The sequence below is a fragment of the Rhinoraja longicauda genome, chromosome 10 (assembly GCF_053455715.1).
Source record: "Rhinoraja longicauda isolate Sanriku21f chromosome 10, sRhiLon1.1, whole genome shotgun sequence".
Taxonomy (NCBI): Eukaryota; Metazoa; Chordata; class Chondrichthyes; order Rajiformes; family Arhynchobatidae; genus Rhinoraja; species Rhinoraja longicauda.
The window spans coordinates 12,817,175-12,839,209 of NC_135962.1; the positions used below are offsets into that span (position 1 = coordinate 12,817,175).

A 22,035-nucleotide genomic window follows, 5' to 3' on the forward strand; every position below is an offset into this window, starting at 1 on the left:
ATGTGGGAGGAAAGCCGGGCACCCACACAGATAACAATGATTGAACCTGGGCCTCTGTCACAGTGAGGTAGTAGCATATTTATCTGTGCCCTGTGCTGCCCTTTGGTTATAGCAAACTATCAGTTAACATTGAAGGTAGACACAAAATGCTGGAGTAACTCAGTGGGACGGGCAGCATCTCTGGAGAGAAGGAAGGGGTGATGTTTTGGGTCGAGACCCTTCTTCAGACTGAGAGTCAGGGGAGAGGGAGACTAGAGGTATGTGGAAGGATGAGGTGCGGAAAGGAGACCGCACCTGGATACTGTGTGCAGTTTTGGTCTCCAAATTTGAGGAAGGATATTCTTGTTATTGACGGCGTGAAGCGTAGGTTTACTAGGTTAATTCCCGGAATTGCTAGACTGTCATATGTTGAAAGACTGGAGTGACTAGGCTTGTATACACTGGAATTTAGAAGGATGAGAGGGGATCTTATCGAAACGTATAAGATTATTAAGGGGTTGGACACGTTAGAGGCAGGAAACATGTTCCCAATGTTGGGGGAGTCCAGAACAAGGGGCCACAGTTTAAGAATAAGGGGTAGGCCATTTAGAACTGAGATGAGGAAAAACCTTTTCAGTCAGAGAGTTGTGAATCTGTGGAATTCTCTGCCTCAGAAGGCAGTGGAGGCCAGTTCTCTAAATGCATTCAAGGGAGAGCTGGATAGAGCTCTTAAGGACAACGGAGTCAGGAGGTATGCGGAGAAGGCAGGAACGGGGTACTGATTGAGAATGATCAGCCATGATCACATTGAATGGCGGTGCTGGCTCGAAGGGCCGAATGGCCTCCTCCTGCACCTATTGTCTATTGTCTTTTGTCTAAAACGATGATCAAGGAAATGTAGAATGGATCACCCATTCCTTCTTTGCAGAGATGCTGCCTGTCACGCTGAGTTACTCCAGCACTTTGTATCTATCTTCGGTGCAAACCAGCACCTGCGGTTCCTTCCTACACATTTTATCTATTAACATTGTATTGTTTGCAAACTGGACACCGTATTTTATATGTTGTACAGCAATAACAACACTTCTAATGTACTTCATTGCCCAATGAGCACTTTGGGACATTCTGTCAGGAAATATGCTATACAAATGCAAATTCCTTTTCAATTCCTTGATCTTTTCCCACCCTAGTCAAACTACAGAAGGAGACCTTCCATACACTGGGTGTGTGCCAGCTGAATTCCCACTCTCCTCATTTCCTTACACCCTGCAACATATTCTCTGTCAATTCCCTTTTCATTCTTTATTGCCATTGACCTACACTAAGGAGTAAATTTACAGTGCTCAATTAATTTACCCGCAAGTCTTTGGGAAATGTCAGCATCCAAAAGAAATCCACACGGTCACAAGGTGAACAGGCAAACTCCGTACACAGAGCCTCTGAAATCATAATCGATCCAGATCCTCAGGGCTGTGTGAAAGCAGCATTCGCTGTGAGGCAGCATAAGAATAGACAAAATATGTAGGAAGGAACTGCAGATGCTGGTTTACACAGAAGATAGACACAAAAAACGCTGGAGTAGCTCAGCGGGACAGGCAGCATCTCGGGATAGAAGGAATGGGTGACGTTTCCGGTCGAGACCCTTCTTCAGACTCATCAGAAAGAAGGGTGTCGACCCGAAATGTCACCCATTCCTTCAATCGAGAGATGCTGCCTGTCTCGCTGAGTTACTCCAGCTTTTTATGTCTATCTCTGGCATCTATCAATAAGATCAAGGAATTGAAAAGCATTAGGACTGCTGCATTGCCATACTCTCCAGGGTATCTAATGTAAGTCCCTCTCTGGACATCATTGTACCTCATTGCACTTCCATTTTAAAAACCAAAATCAACAGTATGCATGAGTTCTCCATTTTAGTTGCTATCATATGTGGGTCCAATTCTGATGGGAATTTTCTGTTGACTTCATGAAAGCTTCACCATCTGTCCATCGGGTGGCACTGTAGAGCAGCTTTTAATCAAATCACAGTCAAATTTGTCTTATTGTTCTCACCACGTATTTTTCTTTCCAAAATAAATAAGAGATTCAACAAAAGAAAAACCAAAGAACCACACACCAGATTGTAATGGTTACTTTTGTCCATCTATTTATTTGGCTAGCTGAAAACTATGGTTTATATCTGGACCTTTCTCACCAACAATCATAGAACATAGAACAGAGCAGTGCAAGAACAGACCCTTTGCCTCACAATGTGTGTGCCAAACATGATACTAAGACTACCAATTACCTACCTGCACCTTCCCCTTATCCTTCTATTCCCTGCGTAGAAAGGAACTGCAGATGCTGTTTTATACACAAAATGACACAAAATGCTGGAGCAACTCAGCGGGTCAGGCAGCATCTCTGGAGAAAGGGAATAGGTGATGATTCGGGTCGAGACCAGACTCCATTTTGTGTCGATCCCCTCCATTCCCTGCATATCCATATGTCTGTCCAAAAGTCTTTTCAATGCCACCAATAAACCTTCTTCAACCACTACCCCTGGCAGCATGTTCCAGGTACTCACCACCCACAGTATGAAAACAAAAACTTGTCCTGCGCATCCCCATTAAAGCTATGCCCCTCTCACCTTAAAGCTATGCCCCTTCATTCTTTTGATGCAAGGATCCACACAGCACAATGTATTTTATGCAGAGCCATGAGTTCTGAAAGTGATGTGTGTCTCTCATCAGGAAACACAGAGGTTTTGAACTACAATACAATACAATACAATACAATATATCTTTTATTGTCATTGTACAGGGGTACAACGAGATTAGGAATGCGCCTCCCATACGATGCAATAAATTAATTAGCTAGTCAGTATTAATTTAAACAACCCAATGAAACAAATTGTAACAGTTTTAAAACAGAATAAAGTGCAAGTAGATCTGTGCCGGTTCACTGTGCGATGTGACCACCCGGCTCAGCAGGACCGGTTCATAGCAGCTATGGCCCTGGGGATGAAGCTGTTCCTTAGTCTGGAGGTGCGGGCGTAGAAGGCCTTGTATCGTCTACCCAAAGGAAGAAGTTCGAACAGACTGTTGCAGGGGTGTGAAGAGTCTTTGTGGATACTGGTGGCTTTTCTGAGGCATCGTGTGTTGTAGATGCCCTCCAAGGCTGGTAGCTGTGTTCCGATGGTCCTTTGAGCTCTATGGACTACCCGCTGAAGAGCTTTCCTCTCTGCCTCCGTGCAGCTGAGATACCACACAGGGATGCCATGTGTTAGGATGCTCTCTATGGTGCAGCGGTAAAAGGTCGTCAGCAGCTGTTGGGCAACTAGTCATTAAAGTAATTGGAGCAGGGATTTATTCATTCATGTGTTGTATTCGGCAGAACACGATGTTGGGTAAGTTTTGGGGATCATTTGTGTTCCCCAACTACTTATTATTGGGAAGCGTTGGACAGTGGCAGAATAACTTCGTTTGCACTTGATACTATGACTTTGCAGGCTCCTCCAACCCTTCAATTATCACCCTCAGTGTAATGTGTTTTACAAGTCTTAGAACTCTAATGTCTAAAGTCTAAAACTCGGGTCAGAAGCTGCAGCAATAGGGAAAATGCATGCAGGTTGTTTTGTGATTTCAATGACGAGGTAAAAAGGTTCTGGAATAAAACAGAAAATGTTGGAAACATCCAGCAGGTCAGGCAGCATCTAAGAAGTAGAATGAATGTCTCAGGTTGTTGAGGTGTGTGATCAATGCAGAGAAACATAGAAACATAGGAAGTAGGTGCAGGAGTAGGCCATTCGGCCCATCGAGCCAGCACCGCCATTCAATATGATCATGGCTGATCATCCAGAATCAGTACCCTGTTCCTGCTTTTTCCCCATATCCCTTAATTTTGTTAGCCCTAAGAGCTATATCTAACTCTCTCTTGAATATATTCCAGTGAATTGGCCTCCTGTGGCAAAAAAACCTGGGGTGAAAAAGCACAGGACATGGTCATGGTGGGTGTGATTCCTCCTGGAAATGGCAGTGAGTGTAATCTACCCCTGCTTTTGTGGTCGTAAGTGTGACATTGGCACGGAAAACGGGTTCACACCAGTCCAGCGTTTCTCAACTGCGGTTCCCAGGAACCCTAGGGTTCCGTGAGAGGTCGCTAGGGGTTCTGAGAGAAACAGTGATAAATAGGCTAATCATATGTAAATGCATTTTTGAGTCACTTTTGTGTTTAATTCCACATTCGTAATTTTATTATACACGTAGAAACATAGAAACATAGAAAATAGGTGCAGGAGTAGGCCATTCGGCCCTTTGAGCCTGCACTGCCATTCAATATGATCATGGCTGATCATCCAGCTCAGTAACCTGTACCTGCCTTCTCTCCATACCCCCTGATCCCTTTAGCCACAAGGGCCACATCTAACTCCCTCTTAAATATAGCCAATGAACTGGCCTCAACTACCTTCTGTGGCATAGAATTCCACAGACTCGCCACTCTCTGTGTGAAGAAATGTTTTCTCAACTCGGTCCTAAAAGACTTCCCCCTTATCCTTAAGCTGTGACCCCTGGTTCTAGACTTCCCCAACATCGGGAACAATCTTCCCGCATCTAGCCTCTCCAACCCCCTAAGAATTTTATATGTTTCAATAAGATCCCCCCTCAGTCAGAATACGGCATATTCTTGGAAAATTCTTGGGTATTATAATAAAGTCTTCAACCTGTTATATCATTTAATAAGTATAATAAGTAAAAGTATAATATATTTAGCGACGTCTACATGGTGCCAGTGTGAACCGGCCTTTAGTGGTCAGTGGACAGGAGCTGTACTTGACGGATTTGTGTATCATCAAGTGACTCACTCGAGTACAGACGCATGCACGGTCTCCATCAGTCCTGTCTGTGCTTCCTGGCGTGCAGGTACAGTCCCTCATTCACCCACATGATTGGTAATTTTTGCCCGTCATTTAGGGATGTTATATGAATTTAAAAAATTTAAGTATGTTTATGTTTATTTTCGTTAGTTTATGAAAAGTTTGTGTTTATGTATGTTTTTGTTAGTTTGTGAAAAGTTTATGTGCGTTGTTTGCCTTATGAACTTTAAGTTTATGAAAGGGAAAGAAAGAGATTAATAAAGATACATAATAATTTTTATGTAGGGGTTCCCTGAGACATGAACATTATTTCAAGGGTTCCGCAAGGGTAAAAAGGTTGATGAACGCTGCATTAGTCCCATTGCTAGGTTTCCCTGTAGGTTTGGACTTTGGAAAGTGCCTGAGTTTTGTAGCTGCTAAGTCGGACCAAGCTCGGAAGAGAGTGTCCCTTCAAGTAAAAAATTAACAACCCGATGTGAGGTGTTCCTTGTTCCACTGATTCAGTCCTGCCTGGGTTTCAGCTCGTACTCATGACAGTTGAGCAGAAATAGACATGATGCAAATAATGATGTTATTTGCATGTGCCAGATGCAAGGCAAGGGTGAGGCGATCAATGTGAATCACCCATCGAAGTGAAATAGCTGATGGCACAATTACCAGCAGATTCAACCTTGGCCAAAGTTGAGTTTAATATACTTGGCATCTGAAACACGGGCGTCATGTGATCTAGTCACCGGGCAATGAAGCTGACCTTCAACTACTGACGGAGTACATTTCCCTGCATTGCAATTTTCCACCTGCTTACAATTTGCGGCTTCTCCTGCAAGGAAAATCTACATTCGCACATTTAAATCTGGTTCTGCACCTGCGAATAATTCTGCAAACAAAAAAATCACCCCAGAAATAAGATTTCCGGTTGGGTTACCATTCAGGTTAGACTTGACTTGACTGGATGGCTGCATGGTGGCGCAGCGGTAGAGTTGTTGCCTTACAATGCTTGCAGTGCCAGAGACCCGGGTTCAATCCCGACTATGGGTGCTGTCTGTACGGAGTTTGTACATTCTCCCCGTGACCGCATGGGTTTTCTCCGAAATCTTCGATTTCCTCCTACGCACCGAAGGGCCTGTTTCCGCGCTGTATCTCTAAACTAAACTTGCACTTGTCTTTCGTCTGTTGGAGCTGTTAATTCGCCAAGAGCATTGCAATCCTTCAACTCTGCATCACCCCAGCATGTTCCTCCCAAGGCATCGTATCAGTGTCCGGCACCTGTTCCACACAAACAGCACACGCCAAATACAAACTTTACAGCTTCGTCAGGTTTTGCTTTGCAAGTTGTAACCTTGTTTATTTTGTGCAGCTTAATCGGTAAATTTATGTTTAGATTATAACAGAAGGATGATGCTTCCATTTAAAAAGCCTCATCCTCATTTTCCAATCCTTCGATATCCCCTTACCTTTATTTTGCAGCAGTCGGATATCTGCCTTCTTCCAGCCCTGCGCATCCCCCTCATTGCCTTCACTCCATAACCATGCCTTCAGCTCCCCGGCTCCACTCTCTGGAATGACCTTGCTAACTCGTTCTGGCTCTCTCTCCCCCCCTTTAACGTGCTTGTTTGTTCAAACATTTGGTCACTTGCCCGTTTACGTGGCTGACTGACAAATCTCAGCTGACAGTGTGCCTGCGATCCATCTCTGGTCATTTTACTTGGTTAATGGAGTGATGATGTTATGCCTTGCTGCTCCCAGAGCTCTGTTTATTATCACTTTCCAAGAATCTAATCTCTGGCTTACATCATGTTTATTTTCAGGACATTGATGCTGAGAGATCCAACGTGTGCAGGAAGGAGCTGCAGATGTTGGTTTACACAAAGTGTAAAGTGAAGATAGACACAAAGTGCTGGAGTATCTTAGCGGGTCAGGCAGCATCGTTGGAGAAAAGGAATAGGTGACGCTTCAGGTCGAGACCCTTCATCAGACCGAGGTGTGTTGGTTACACACAATGTCATGAGTACTCTTCAAGTGAGAGTTCAGAGTGTTTTATTGTCATTATGTGCCGAAATGGAAAAAATAAATTCTGCAAGGTTTAGTTTAGTGTGTTGTTATGTGTGCCGAGCGAGGTACAGTGAAAAGCTTTTGTTGCGTGCTATCCAGTTAGCAGAAAGACAAAACATGATTACAATCAAGCCATTTACAGTATATAGATACATGATAAGGGAATAACGTTTAGTGCAAGGTAAAGCCAGCAAAGTCCGATCAAGGATAGTCCAAGAATCACCAAAGAGGTAGATAGTAGTTCAGCACTGCTCTCTGGTTGTGGTCGAATGGTTCAGTTGCCTGATAAAAGCTGGGAAGAAACTGCCCCTGAACGTGGAGGTGTGCGTTTTCACACTTCTATACCTTTCGCCTGATGGGGCACAACAGGTTTGTAAACATGGTACTCAATATGATAAATATTTTAAAAGTTCAATAAATACAAAAACAATATAGTGAAAAAAACAAAGCAAAAACCGAAGTTCCCAGTGCAACCGAGGCAGTACGTGATTTGGAGTTTTGTTGGAGTTTGCAGTGTACAATAGCCTGATGGTTTTGGGAAGAATGCTGCTCCTGAACCTGGACGTTACGTTTTCCTGACTCCTATACCTTCTTCCAAGCGTGCAGGTGCAGCAGGCAGTGAAGAAAGCGAATGGTATGTTAGCATTCATAGCAAGAGGATTTGAGTATAGGAGCAGGGAGGTTCTGCTGCAGTTGTACAGGGCCTTGGTGAGACCGCACCTGGAGTATTGTGTACAGTTTTGGTCTCCTAATCTGAGGAAAGACATTCTAGCCTTAGAGGGGTACAGAGAAGGTTCACCAGATTGATTCCTGGGATGGCAGGACTTTCATATGAAGAAAGACTGGATAGACTAGGCTTATACTCACTGGAATTTAGAAGACTGAAGGGGGATCTTATAGAAACATATAAAATTCTTAAGGGGTTGGAGAGGCTAGATGCGGGAAGATTGTTCCCGATGTTGGGGAAGTCCAGAACCAGGGGTCACAGCTTAAGGATAAGGGGGAAGTCTTTTAGGACCGAGATGAGAAAACATTTCTTCACACAGAGAGTGGTGAGTCTGTGGAATTTTCTGCCACAGAAGGTAGTTGAGGCCAGTTCATTGGCTATATTTAAGAGGGAGTTAGATGTGGCCCTTGTGGCTAAAGGGATCAGGGGGTATGGAGAGAAGGCAGGTACAGGTTACTGAGCTGGATGATCAGCCATGATCATATTGAATGGCGGTGCAGGCTCGAAGGGCCGAATAGCCTACTCCTACACCTATTTTCTATGTTTCTATGTTTCCCGATTGCAGGAGTGAAATGAGAGCTCGGCCTGGGTGGTGAGGGTCCTTGATGATGCTGGCTGCCTGCTAGCCACAGAGTGAAAGCAATGGGAGGTTTACCAAAATGAGCCTTGGGATGGCAGGACTGCTGTCTAAGGAGCTGGCAGGTTGCCTGCATTTATGTTTACATGCAGAAGGCAAGAGATCAAATGTTTGAACAAAGTGGTGGTCAAAAAAGGAGACATAGTTATGAGATTAGATGGCTCAAGATGGCTCTTCTCGCTGAGGGTGGTGAACTCCTGGAAATCTCTGTGGCGGAGGCTGGATCCATTGGGTATCTAACCTGTTCAGTGCCACCCCCGAGTAGACTCGGGTCATGACCAATATTGGAAAAAATAACTTGGCAGTGAACAGGTGAAAGTAGATGCTTTTTGAAAGATCGGGGAACTGAGGACCGTGGGGAACTGGCACAGAATGGATGAGGCCCGATGGTCTGTGGATCATCCATGGTCGTACTGCACAGCAGGACAGGCTGAGGGGCAGAGTGGCCTACTCCTGCTCCTATTCCTGTGTGTGTTATTCCCAGCTGCTTTGAAAAAGAAAATCAAGAAAACTAGTCCATCCAGGTTGGGTACCAGAGTACTGACTGTCATAACAGGAGTACAAGTGAAATTTCTCCTTCAAGGAACAAACATAGAATGTAGAACAGTACAGAATAGGAACAGGCCCTTCAGCCCACAATATCTGTGCCACATATGATACCAAGTTAAACCAATGTCCTCTGCCAGTTCTAATTCTAAGGCCCCTCTCGGTCATGGCTGACCATGGGTGATGCATCCTGGTTGTTGGCTGCTTGCTCCAAACCTCGGCTAGAGCAGCGTCGATGTGTGGTTGGATGCAAGCCTGGGCGATGTCATATGAGGGACAGGCTGTTGCCCGTGCAGCACGTCCTCCCTCTCCACGTCGCTGATCGATCCAAAGGAACAGCAGTGCCGTTACAGTTTGGCACCAGCGCCTTCGCAGGAGCTGCCAGGACAAGGTTGTAGACTACGACGAACTGCCTTAGGGACTCCCACTCCAGATTTTTCTTGAGGTTTCCTCCTGGAGCCTTTTCCATGACTGGATATGGCCATAAGGCAGTGGAGGTTTTCGATCAGAGTTTTCCCTCTCCTAGATGGACTGCTTTCCCAGGCTGACGAGCCTCATCTGCCCGAGACTCGTGGGGGTGGGATCATCTATCTTCCCGTCAATAGCACCTGCCCACTGCAGCCTTCATTCGTCTTCCCATCCGTTGTGACGCTCCACTAAAGTCAGCCATCATCCTCCGCCTGTTCCACCGTTGAGGTCTTGGTTGGATTGCTCTTTGTCAGGGACCTCCCCCTCGACCGTACCGCCATGGGTGACCCTACCAGGAGCATAGCTCCAGACGGCATCGCTCTCAAGATCTCAGGACCACACGAGCATCTCCACCACGGCAAGGTGACAATCCAAGGTGACAATCCACAATCCATGATCCATATACCTCTATCCCCTGCATGCGCCTAAAACATTTGCCCTGCATTTGTCCTATAAACTTTGCCTGAATATCTCCTATAAGCTTTCCCTCTCTGGCTCTAAGCTATGCACTCTGGACATAGGCATTCCCACCCTAGGTAAAGGGTCCTGACTTTCTACCCTCTTATAGTTTGATATACTCCTATTGTCTCCGCTCAACTTCTCATGCTCCAGAGAAAACAGTTCAAGTTTGTCCAAACTACTTTCATATCTAATACCTTTGAATGCAGGCAGCATTCTGCTAAACCTCTTCCGCACCCTCCCCAAAGCCATCACATCCTTCTTGTGCCCAGAACTGCACTCGATAATCCAAATGTGGCCTAACCAATGTTTTATAAAGCTGCAACATTCCTGATTCTTATGCTCCATGCCCCGACTGACAAAGGCAAGCCATACCATCTGCCTTCTTTACCACTCTACCTACTTGTGTTGCCACTTTCAGGGAGCTAGGAACTTGGACCCCAACATCCCTCCGTACATCAATTCTATTAAAGGTGTACCCATGAATTGCGTACTTACCATTAATATTTTTTCAGAAATTCACCAGATCGTACAGCTTTCCGATCTGACTTTGCTGCAAAAATTGCCTAGAAGAAGGAGCTCGATGAAAGTTTAAAAGCTTTTCTTCAGCTGCCTGCTAAATAACGTTACACTTCGAGGTCCACAAAACATTTAATCTGTTTGCAATTTGGAGTCTCCCCCTGCACCACTCCCAATAAAGATATATGTGGCCAAGATGGCCATCCGCGGTCCAGGCAGCGGGTAGTCAACAGCCGCACAGGGGTCGGCTGCCTGCCCCTTTTCCGGCCTTACGTCCGTGCATACGTGACCCTGGAGAGGGAACACATGGTGTCCATGGGGACGCTGGAGGCCTTCCGTGAACGCTGGTCGCCACGGGAGGTCGAATGTATTATTGACAAGGTTGGCGGAATTTTAATTTGATAATTGTTTTCTTTGTAAACTGCCGATACAGGCAGCTTTTGATTTGATCGCGTTACTGCTTTGTATGTTTGGTTTTGTTTTGGAATAGAGTATTTGTTTAAATAAATAAACAAACAAATAAATAAATAAATAGACAAATAAATAAATAAATAAATAAATAAACAGATAAATAAATAAATAAATAAATAAATAGACAGATAGATAAAAAAATAGGTAAATAAATAAATAGGTAAATAAATAAATAAATAAACAGACAGTTAGATAAATAAATAAATAAATAAATAAATAAATAGATAAATAAACGAGCAGATAAATAAATAAATAAATAAAATAGATAAGTAAGTAGATAGATAGATAGATAGATAGATAGATAGATAGATAGATAGATAGATAGATAGATAGATAGATAGATAGATAGATAGATAGATAGATAGATAGATAGATAGATAGATAGATAGATAGATAGATAGATAGATAGATAAATAAAGATATATCACAATATTGATAAATAGCTGAGGTGAAGGAATACATGTTGTATATCAGTGATTATTGACGACTAGAGCAGATGGGAATCAATAATTGCGAAGGGACATGGATAGGTTAAGAGAGTGCGGAAAATTGGTGGGTAAGGTTGAAAGTGCTGACGAATGTCAACTTTGCACCCAGGATACATCTTATCATTTTCTAAATAGAAAGAAGATAGAAATCAGAGAGAAGGACTCGCTAAAACCTAATGGATAGGTGCAACATTTTTTTTTAAGTTCCCTATCATAAGATGGATGGAATATAGAGGGATGGAAGCTAATTTATGATTGTATCTGATCTGGATACTGCATTCATTTCTGGGAACCACTCCTGAGGAAGGATATATTGGTCTTGGAGGAATACAGTGTAGAGTAACGGAGTTGTACAGCACAAACACGGTGGCCCATGCTGACCTATTCCCAATTGCCTGCATTGGGACCATATCCTTTTCTGTCTTGCCTATGTAGATTGGCCAGGATTACAAACAAAGAGTGGATAAACGAGGATTGTGTGTCCTGGAATTTGGAAAATTAAGGAAACATTTGACTAAAGTATTCAAAGTATTAAGAGGATGGAGACAATCGTTTCCACTGGCTGGGGAGCTAAGGACTAGGGGTCATAATTGGTGCCAAGGCTTTCAGGAATGATGTTAGGAAACATTCGCACACTAAATGTGGTAGAAGCTCCGCATGGTCCTGTACAGGTGGAGGGGCGGCACTGTGGCACAGTATTAGAGTTGCTGCCTTACAGCACCAGAGACCGGGTTCGATCCTGACTACGGGTGCTGTGTGTACGGAGTTTATACGTTCTCCATGTGACTGCATGGGTTTCCTCCGGGTGCTCTGGTTTCCTCCCACACTCCCAAAGACCTGCAGGTTTATAGGTTAATTGGCTTTGGTAAGTTATAAAATTGTCCCACTTCTGTAGGATAGTTTTAGTGTACGGGATGATCGCTGGTTGGTACAGACTCTGTGAACTGAAGTGCCTGTTTCTGCACAGTATCTCTAAAGTCTAATGTGACAATTCATGCCAGGTCAATGGATGCTTTTAAATCTGAAATTAATAGGCTTTTGTTAAATAAAGATATTCTGGCACAAAGACGGGTTTATAGAATTAGGTCACTGATCTGCCATTATTACATTGGATGATGGAATAGGCTCAATGGACTAAGTGAATCAGAAACAAAATAAGAAAATGCTTTCTGAGCTGCTGAATATTTTCAAGGTTTTCTGTTTTTGTTTAATTCCATTAAATCCATTACCTCGCCATCATTTATAATCTCAAGTTAGAAATGTTTTTGTGACCTAATTACTATCAGCTTTTAGCAAAATAGAAGTCGAACCAGACACTGGAAGTCCAGGAGCCTCTTTCATGGTTCTGCATGGCTCGCTTGCTTTGGTCAGGAGGCTTTGGCCTGAAGCTCTTCTCAAGAGCTTTGATCATGTTATCTTGGCCAACTCGTCTTCTAACTCTATGGCACTGAAGTAAAGATGGTGGAAAGCTTCAAATTCCTAGGAGTCAATATCACCAACAACTTCTCCTGGGCCACCCATATGGAAGCAATGACTAAGAAAGCACACCAACAGCTCTACTCCCTTAATAGGCTTAGGGAGTTTGGCATGTCCCCTACAACTCTCACCATCTACAGATGCACCATAGAAAGCACTACCTTGTACTAAACGTTAATCCCTTATCACATATCTATACACTGTAAATGGCTCGAATGTAAACATGTATTAACTTTCCGCTGACTGGTTAGCACACAACAAAAGCTTTTCACTGTACCTCGGTACAGGTGACAATAAACTGAAGTGAAATTGTACAATAGCCAGGGAACACTGACTCAGGTGTCCCGTTAAAATGAATGATTAAACTGCTCTCCCAGATGGTTGTAAATGGTTCCCTGGCACAGTTTGATTTGGCAAGTTCTTCCAAATCTCCGTATCAATGTTCAGCCGTCAATAAAAAAAATATTATAACACCCATTGAAAAATATTATAACACCCATTATAACACCCATTATAACACCCATTATAACACACATTATATTATAACACCCATTATAACACCCATTATAACACCCATTATAACACCCATTATATTATAACACCCATTATAACACCCATTATAACACCCATTATAACACCCATTATATTATAACACCCATTACACCACCCATTATAACACCCATTATAACACCCATTATATTATAACACCCATTGAAAAATATTATAACACCCATTGAACTTCCACATCCTGCCAGTTATCCTGTATTTCCCTGTTAAGAATGAAATGTTTCTTGGCTCTGGTGTTAGTAGAGCTCCTGTATTCAAATCTAGTTATGTTTTTGCAGACCACCTCCAAGTTTGCAGAAGACGTGCATCACTGTGGTGGACCGGTTCATGAACAATGACAAGATGGAGTACAGGAAGGGGACAGAACAATTAGTGACATGGTGACAGAATAATAACCTCCCTCTCAATGTCAACAAGACGAAGAAACTAGTCATCGACTTCAGGAAGCATGATGGAGTACATGCCCCAATCAGTGCCAATGGTGCCGAGCAGGAAGTGTTTGAGAGCTTCACGTTCCTTGGCATTAATATCACCAATGATCTGCCGATGACCAACCACATTGATGCGACAGCCAAGAAGGCACACCAACACTTCCACTTCCACAGGAGACTGAGGACATTTGCATGACAGTCGCCAACGACTCTGACAAACCTCTACGGATGCACCATAGAAAGCATACTGTTGGGTTGCATCACAGCTTAGTTTGGGAACAGTTGTGCCCAAGACCTCAAGAAATCACGGAGAAATTCCCACCATTGACTCCATCTACACTTCACCCTGCCTCAGAGTGGCAGCTAACATAATTGAATATTGTTCCACTCTGGTCATTGCGTCTTCTCCTGCTCCTGTCCGCCAGAAAGTACAGAGGTTTGAAAGCATGTATCACCAGACTTGGGTACAGCTTCTCCTTTGTCATCAGGCTTCTGAATGGTCCCTAGCTTCCATAAGCTAGGGGACTGTCCGATTTACCTCTAACCCATAGTGGACATTGGACTTTGTCTATGGTACTGATGCTCTACAGTGATGAGAACTATATTCTGTGCTCTGTATCTTCCCCTTTTCCTTATTGTACTTGAGTTTGAACTGATTGTATCTATCAATGGTATAGGGGTGGCATGGTGGCGCAGTGGTAGAGTGGTAGTGGTAGGGACCATAGTGGTAGGTGGCGCAGTGGTAGAGTGGTAGTGGTAGGGACCATAGTGGTAGGTGGCGCAGTGGTAGAGTGGTAGTGGTAGGGACCATAGTGGTAGGTGGCGCAGTGGTAGAGTTGCTGCCTTGCAGCACCAGACACTGGGGTTTGATCCTGACTACGGGTGCTTTCTGTATGGAGTTTGTACGTTCTCCCCGTGACCACATGGGGTTTTTCCGGATGCTCCGGTTTCCTCCCACACTCCAAAAATGTACAGGTTTGTAGGTTCATTGGCTTCAGTAGAAACTGAGTTATCCCTAGGATACGGAGTTATCCCAAGGATACGGAGGTGTACAGGGATTGCTGGTTGGCGCGGACACTGTGGGCCAAAGACCTTGCTTACACGCTAAGCTAAAATCTGATCTGCTTGGATAGCCTGCAAAACAAAGCTTTTTACTGGACCTTGGTACACGTGTTAATAATAAACCTAAACATAGACCTAAACATTTAGAATCTCTCTGCAGTCACTTCATAGATTCTTTATCAGTCACAATGAGATCCCAGGAAACATTTTGATATTAGGATTGATGAATGCAAGTGAAGAGTGAAAAAGAGTCATTAATTATTGAGCACAGAAACGGGCCCTTCAGCCTAACCCGCCCATGCCAACCAAGATGCCTGCTTAAGATAGTCCTAGTTATCTGTATTAGGCCTATATCCCTCTAAATATTTCCTATCTATATATTCCTTTAAATATTGTAATTAGATAGGCCTCTGGCAGCTTGTTCCATTTACCCACCACTCTCATTGGAAAATCTTGCCCCTCAGATCCCCTTTGATCTTTCCCCATTCACCTTAAATGCCGTCTTGTTTTAGATTCCCCTATCATTGGAAATAAAGATTACCTACCCTAACTATGTCCCTCGTGATTTCATGACCTCTAAATTCTGTGAGAGGTTGAGTTAAGGAGCATCTTACAGGAATGGAGAGGTGTAGGGAGGACATTTTCAGAGCTCCAGCTCATATATGGCTGTAGGAACAGAAGAAAACAGGTTTTGAAGCAACTAAAATTGTTTACTGATGAAGCTGTCACAGAGAGCACAGAGAGCTTGATGAGTTGACATGAGAATCTGCTGAAATCTTGAGCAAAATACAAACTGCTAGAGGAACAGAGTGGGTCAGGCAGCATCTGTGGAGGGAAGTAGACAGGTGACATTTGGAGTCAGGACCCTTCTTCAGACTGGTTGTAGAGTTGAAATATGTCACTGAGATGGGAGGAATGAGATAACAGAGGATAAAATCAAAGTACTGGCCTGACCTGCTAAGTGCTCTCAACATTTTCTGTTTTCATTTCAGATTTCCAGCATCTGCAGTTCACTTTTGAATTTCATTCGCTGGGATAATGGGGGATATTTCAAAACACCGTTAGGAATTGTGAACTCCCAAAAAAAGGGTCTGGTAGGTCAGTGAGTGGGGACCGAGCAGGCCTTTTGTGCAAAGTAGGACAAAGTTGCTAGAATTTTATACTTGCCTGAAGATATACAAAAGAAGTGGATGTTCTTTTGGAAGAACAAAGGCCCATAAGAACTGAAAACCTCAAATACACTCGGGAGATTTTTCAGCTTCAAAGTACAATCTCACCAAATACCTGCTAACATAAAGTACAGAGCACATAGGAATCACACCATACTTCATTCTGTCTGCATCACGTTACATGTTGTACATGACAAGCTGGAGCAGAACATTGCCATTGACTCGGCCTGTTACTTTCTTGCCTGAGTATCAGGAGGCCGGTTTCAAAGCCACCTTCGTGGCCTTGATTCCACTATCCAGGTCCATTGCTGACAGAGGTGTTATTCTCTCCATATGAAATGCTCAGTCAAAGCCATGCCTTCCTTCTCAGGAAAAGAGCCCTTTATATTTCTTCACGATTGTTGTCTAAGACATAGATCAGCGGGCAAGTTGGCGGAATGGTGGCAGCTGGGATTTAATGCCAACAAGCCACTAAGGGATGTCAAATTCTGGTGGGACATATATGGAAAATGGCAGAGGCCGGGGAGCATTGATGTACAGAGAGGTCTCAGGATGCAAGTGCAGCTGTTATCAGGTAACAGAAACCATCCTACCACACCAAGTAAGCAGTCCTGAGCTACTATCTACCTCACTGGAGACACTCGGACTATCTTTGATTGGACTTTACTGGCTTTACCTTGCACTAAAAGTTATTCCCTTGTAGTCATGAGGTCATAAGTGACAGGAGTAGAATTAGGCCATTCGGCCCATCAAGTCTACTCCGCCATTCAATCATGGCTGATCTATCTCTCTCTCTCCTAACCCCGTTCTCCTGCCTTCTCCTCATATCCTCTGACACCTGTATTAATCAAGAATCTATCCATCTCTACCTTAAAAATATTCACTGACGGCCTCCACAGCCTTCTGTGGCAAAGAATTCCACAGATTAAACACCTTCAGACTAAAGAATGGCTCGATTAAAATCATGCATTGTCTTTCCGCTGACTAGATAGCACGCAACAACATATTTCCTCTGTACCTCAGTACATGTGACAATAAACTAAGCTGAGCTGAACTGAACATAGCTGACAGAAAGTGGTGACGCTGGTGTGGAGGGTAGTGAAAATGGTATTTGTTTTGATTGCTTTCGTTCACTGAGTGTTGAGTACATGAGTGGCGATGTCATGTTCCAGTCATACAAAACATTGGTTGGACTGCCCTAGACTATCGGTACAGTTCAGGTTGCCACACTGGACAAAGGATGTGGAAACAATAGAGAGAACAGATTAATCAGGATAGATACAAAATGCTGGAGTAACTCAGCGGGACATGCAGCATCTCTGGAGAGAAGGAATGGGTGATGTTTCGGGTCGAGACCCTTCTTCAGACTGGTTAGGAATAAGGGCTCCATCTCTGTGCTGCACAAATCCATGAATCTTGGTGAGAATTTTCTCCCATGACCAGATCAATATTTATCAATATTTTTCTACCAGCCACCAATCATAATTATGTTGTCTTTGTGAGATCTTGTTGTAGTGCTTTCTGGTCATCGTGATTACCAACTATAATAGTACTTCAAAAGTACTTCATTAACTGTGAGATTCATTAAGAGGTTATGAACGCTGCAAATGGATGTAAGGTCATTCTTAACTACAGAAAATTCAATGCACATCGTATCCCTAGGGATGAGTCTGTGCTTCCACTCTGCAAATGCCTCGGGTGCTGCTTTCCCACCAAATAGTCCAAAGGTATTTTGTTGTGTTTGGCCTGATTTCTAATTTTATGGTGAGAGGTGAAAGTTTAAAGGACCGTTGATCACACAGAAGGTAGTGAGTGCCAGGTGCATGCTGCCACTGGTGATGGTGGAGGAGGCAGCCACGATAGTGGCATTTAAGAGACTTTTGGATAGGCATGTGGATATGCAAGGAATAGAAGGACATGGATTATGTGCAGGCAGGTAAGAGTTGGTCTTGGCATCATGTTCGGCACAGACATTATGGGCTGAAGGGCCTGTTCTTGTGCTGTACAGTTCTATGTTCCAGGCCTCTAAATGATTCTGAATTATAAAGGTGGCACCAGCAGTCCTTTGTGCCAACCTGTGTACTTCCTCCTCGTGTCTTTGGAAACATGTTCAACACAGTACAACAATTATTTTAATCCATTCTGTCACTCAATCCATTCTGTCACTCAGCCTGGGTACAGTCCAGTTCAGATCATCTTGTCTACGTCTGCTATTTGAAGGTGTCCTGATACTTTTGTTCCCCTCTTCCTTCCCATCACATCCATACATTGTTCAGTCTATTCTGAAAATTACTATTGAATATGTTACAATCGTGGCCTTTCAGGTAGAGTTTTTTAAATTCCAAACATAGGTCAAACATCTTGGAAGCAGGGTCTTTGGTCTCTCACATTTCACCAACAATATAACTCCCACTTTACTCTCTCATCCCGATCAACACTTCCTCACCAATTCTCTGGCCACCCACACGAGGGCAATTTACTGTATCTTACCAACCAGTGGTGGGGTGGCACAGTGGCACAGTGGTAGAGTTGCTGCCTTACAGCGCCCGAGACCCGGGTTCGATCCTGACTACGGGTGCTGTCTGTACGGAGTTTGTACGTTCTTCCTGTGGCCACATGGGTTTTCTCCGGGTGCTCCGGTTCCCTCCCACATTCTAAAGACGTACAGGTCTGTAGGTTAATTGGCTTCAGAAAAATCATAAATTGTCCCTGGTGTATAGGACAGTGCTTATGTACCAGGTGATCGCTGGTCGGCGTGGATCTTCCGCACTGTATCTCTAAAGGCTAAGGGCTGAACCAGCAGCTATGGGCAGGAGTGGTCCCTTACAGGTGTGGACCTCACCACCATCAAAGTTATCTTTGATGTGCACTATCATTCATTTTGCTGCAACTATCAACAAGAAGATACAGGAGCCCATGAACCATTACCTCCAGGTTCAAGAAATTGTGAGCAATTTTGGGCACCATATTGTGAGCAATTTTGGCCATCATGTCTGGAGAGGGTCCAGAGGAGGTTTACAAGAATGATCCCAGGAATGAGCTGGTTAACCTATGATGAGTGTTTTTCGGCACAGGGCCTGTACTCGCTGGAGCTTAGAAGAATGAGGAGGGACCCCATTGAAACGTACAGAATAGTGAAAGACTTGGATAGAGTGGATGTGGGGAGGATGTTTCCACTAGTGGGAGAGTCTAGGACTAGAGGTCATAGCCTCAGAATTAAAGGACACTCTTTTAGGAAGGAGATGAGGAGAAATTTCTTTAGTCAGAGGGTGGTGAATCTGTGGAATTATTTGCCACAGAGGACTGCGGACACCAAGTCAGTGGATATTTTTAAGGCAGAGATAGATAGATTCTTGATTAGTACGGGTGTCAGAGATTAGGGGGAGAAAGCAGGAGAATGGGGTTAGGAGGGAGAGATAGATCAGCCATGATTAAATGGCAGAATAGACTTGATTGGGCAAAAGGCCTAATTCTACTCCTCTTCCTTATGACCAAGAATAGCTTCTTCCCATCAACCATAAGGCTCTTGAACCACCCTGCACAACCCAGCCTCAGCACCGAACTACTATGGTCTCTCAATTAATAAAATTGTATGACATACAACTTGCACTATCATGGTCTGGTTTTCCTAGAAAGTTTACTGATTCGTTTGTGGTGTTGTCACATTTAATGTGCCAGTAAAGCTGGAGCAAGTAAGAATTTCATTGTTCTGGTCCCTGTGCATTTGACAATTAAATACTCTTGAACTCCCGAACCCAGGTCCCTGGAGCAGTGAGGCAGCAATGTTAATGAGTTTGTCATCTATCACTGGCTAAACACCTACTTCACCTGGTACCGACATCTCCTTCCTTTCTCTTTTATCAGTGTCATGTATCAATTTGAGCATCGCTGCTAAATGCTAGCCCTGAACTTCCTCCACTCAGTGGAGAACAACCCCAATTTATCTGGATTCCTTTGATGAAAGAAGTCTGAGAATCAACTCAGCAAATGAGCAATGGAAATGATGAAAACTGCAGATGCTGGAAATCTGAAATAAAAACAGAAAACTCCCAGCAGTCCAGGCACAAACAGTTCGACGAACTTCATGTAACTTTGTCAGCGCCAGAAACATGGTGACACTTGTGTACTGCCTAGGTGAGGGCTGATATATAATTTTACTGGGCTGTATGCAAAGCAAAGCATTTCACTGCACCTATGTACATGTGACAATACAGTATCATTAAATCATTACAAAAAGTATAATTGAATCATTGAATTGAATAATTGAATCATTGAATCACATCTGTGGAAATAGAAACAGTTGATGTTTACGATCCAGGATCCTTAGATCGGCCAAAAGGCCCGTTTCCAAGCTGTATGACTTGATGTTCAGAATTTAAAGGGTTACAGGCTTGAAACATTCACTGCTTCAGATGCTGCCTGAACCACTGTGTGTTTTCCAGCGTTTTTTGTTTTCTCTTTCAGCAGACGGAGGGTTTGCGTTGAATTATCTCGGCAGTGTGCTGAGAGTTAGTTACGTTTTGGAAATGGACACCAGATGAGGACTCTATGGATATCTTGCATCTCCAAAGCTCCATTGCATCTACTGGGGCTGTTAGAAATCACACATATTGGCAGGTGACAGTTATCAGCTCAGCTAAGACAGAGGCTGAGGTTGAGGTTGGACACTCCACACCAAGAAGATGAAGAATTACCTGAGGTCATTGTTATAAGATGACCCCAGCTTAGATGTGGCTGGGTAGCCTGCCTGGCATTTGGGCCAGATAGAAACATAGAAACATAGAAAATAGGTGCAGGAGTAGGCCATTCGGCCCTTCGAGCCTGCACCGCCATTCAATATGATCATGGCTGATCATCCAACTCAGTATCCCGTACCGGCCTTCTCTCCATACCCCCTGATCCCTTTAGCCACAAGGGCCACATCTAACTCCCTCTTAAATATAGCCAATGAACTGGCCTCAACTAACTTCTGTGGCAGAGAATTCCACAGATTCACCACTCTCTGTGTGAAAAAAAACTTTCTCATCTCGGTCCTAAAAGACTTCCCCCTTATCCTTAAACTGTGACCCCTTGTTCTGGACTTCCCCAACATCGGGAACAATCTTCCTGCATCTAGCCTGTCCAACCTCTTAAGAATTTTGTAAGTTTCTATAAGATCCCCCCCTCAATCTTCTAAATTCCAGATATTCCAGATGGACCCAGTGAATGAATCCTGTTTGCAACTGGAGCTATGAAGCTGGGCTACTGACAGTCCAGCACCTCTTCAGTGTTATGTTGTCATGCCAACAGTGTTAAATGGGCTCAGACCCTCAGGAATTTGATTCAATTATTCTCTGACTCACAGATCAGGTTACATTATATTGTTTGTAAACAGCTGGTATCTGCAGAGATGGGATAGTTTTATCAGCAGAAATTCCCATATTGAGGTAAATTTGAAGACTGTAAATCAATTGAACTCAACTTTCAGTGCTGGAAAGAACAGTCTTTTGATGGGGGTTGGGGGATTCAAGAGCCTTGGAGTTATCTGTAATAGAACAGCTTTCATTATCGATGCAACACAAGATACCACTGTAAGATGGATAGTCAAACAAAGGGCTTCTTTAGACACGTGTTTGCCTGCATCAATTTTCTTTATTATTTGAGCTACTAATCTGCAATGAAGCAATAGTTTGGGAAGGCATATTATTGCAGGTTTTAATAGATAAGATACCACCTTTAACCAAATTAAATTAGTTTATTTTTTAGATAAAGGAATGATTAGTTAATTGAGTTAGGAATTGAAATTCAACAACATTTTTGTCTTCCATTCCCACACACTGTGCGAATCTGCATCGCCACAGATCAGAGAGGTTGGCAGATATTTTGCACATTTTCATTGTTCTTCTTCCCATCCCATACTTCCTTACAACAAAAACTTCTTGCATTTATGTGGTGCCTTCAAAGTTAAGATACTCTAGAGTGCTCAACAGACCAAAGTGCATGACACGGCGGGGGAAGCAGGTAAAAGCAGGAGGGATATCAACCTTGCAGTGAGTGAGATCCTTGAAGGAGGGCAGAGAGGTGGGGAGGTGGGAGTAGTTTTGGGAGGAGATTCCTGAGTTTTGGGCTCAAGCAAATGAAGCAGCATCC

At 43.6% G+C, this 22,035-nt stretch overlaps 1 protein-coding gene across 2 annotated transcripts in view; it reads right to left on the minus strand.

Annotated features, from left to right (window-relative positions):
• tmem121aa (transmembrane protein 121Aa) overlaps positions 1-22,035 on the minus strand; it is a 68,039-nt gene that overhangs the window by 23,252 nt on the left and 22,752 nt on the right. The window contains exon 1 of one of the 2 annotated variants that reach the window (XM_078406227.1): positions 15,283-15,363. The exons of the other annotated variant lie outside the window; for it this stretch is intronic. The gene's annotated coding sequence lies outside the window, so the exon portion shown is untranslated. Of the gene's footprint in view, positions 1-15,282; positions 15,364-22,035 lie in introns of those variants that run through there. 2 annotated transcript variants of the gene reach the window in all.